Genomic DNA, 1,562 nt, shown 5'->3' with positions numbered 1-1,562 from the left:
GATAATATCAGAAAATACTGGAAATGCTCAGCAGCTTGAGCAGGTTCTGTAAATAGAGAAATATAGTTAAGATTTCAGATCAATGACCTTTCATCAGTAGACCCAACTGCTATTGAACAATTGATTCTGTGTTTGCCAATTGATTTTGATCCCCCAAACACTATTCAATTAAAAATCTTCATTTTTGTTTTCAAATCTGTTCATGCCCTCTCCACTATGTCTGTAAACTCATCTGCCCTCACAACCCTCTGGAATTTTGCACTTGGGAGATTTTTAGCTGACTGCCCCTTAGCTCTGGAATTCCCCCAATAAAACTCTGCCACATTCTCTCAAGACTGTCCTTGATGGCCCCCTGCTTGGCCAAGCTGTTCAACAGCTGTTCAATGCTTTGTGTTGATTTTTTTGTCTGATTATATTTCTGTGAAACCATAGGACATGTCTTTCTATAATAATAAAGTTAAATACATAGTGAAGAATTTTTCAATGGCCTCTGCCTCCTAAAATAATCATCTACTGCACTTTAAAATATTCCTTTTTTTTCTGAAAGCAACTTAGAGTCATAGAGATGTACAGCACAGAAACAGATCCTTCGGTCCAACTTGTCCATGCCAACCAGATATCCTAAATAAATCTGGTCCCATTTGCCAGCATTTGGCCCATGTCCCTCTAAACATTTTCTATTCATATATGCAACGAGATGCCTTTTAAGTGTTGTAATCGTACCAGCCTCCACCACTTCCTCTGGCAGCTCATTCCATACATACACCACCCTCTGCATGAAAAGGTTGCCCCTTTAGGTCCCTTTTAAATCTTTCCCCTCTCACCTTAAACCTATGCCCTCTAGTTTTGGACTCCCCCACTCCGGGGAAAAGACCTTGTCTATTTACCCTATCCAACCCCTCAGCCTCCGACACTCCAGGGAAAATACCCCCAGCCTATTCTGCCTCTCCCTATAGTTAAAATCCTCCATTCCTGGCAAAATCCTTGTAAATCTTTTCTGAACCCTTTCAAGTTTCACAACATCCTTCCTGTAGCAGGGAGAGCAGAATTGCAAACCGTATTCCAAAAGTGGCCTAAAAGTAGCTATCCAATCTACCTGCAACTCCACTTTCAAGGAACTATGAACCTGCACACCAAGGTATCTTTGATCAGCAACATTCCCCAGGACCTTACCATTAAGTGTATAAGTCCTGCCCTGATCTGCCTTTCCAAAATGCAGCACCTCACATTTATCTAAATTAAACTCCATCTGCCACTCCTCAGCCCATTGGCCAATTTGATCAAGATTCCGTTGTACTCTGAGGTAACCTTCTTTGCTGTCCACTACATCTCCAATTTTGGTGTCATTGCAAACTTACTAACCATATCTCCTACGTTCATATCCAAATCATTTATATATATGATGAAAAGCAGTAGACCCAGCACCAATCCTTGTGGCACATCACTGGTCACAGGCCTCCAGTGTGCAAAGAAACCCTTCACCACCACCCTGTCTTCTACCTTTGAGCCAATTGTGTACCAAATGGCTAGTTCTTCCTGTATTCCATGTGATCTAACCTTGC

The sequence above is a fragment of the Rhincodon typus genome, chromosome 20 (genome assembly GCF_021869965.1).
Source record: "Rhincodon typus isolate 14 chromosome 20, sRhiTyp1.1, whole genome shotgun sequence".
NCBI lineage: Eukaryota > Metazoa > Chordata > Chondrichthyes > Orectolobiformes > Rhincodontidae > Rhincodon > Rhincodon typus.
The sequence above is the reverse complement of the archived record's forward strand: the minus strand, read 5'-3'. Positions refer to the sequence as shown.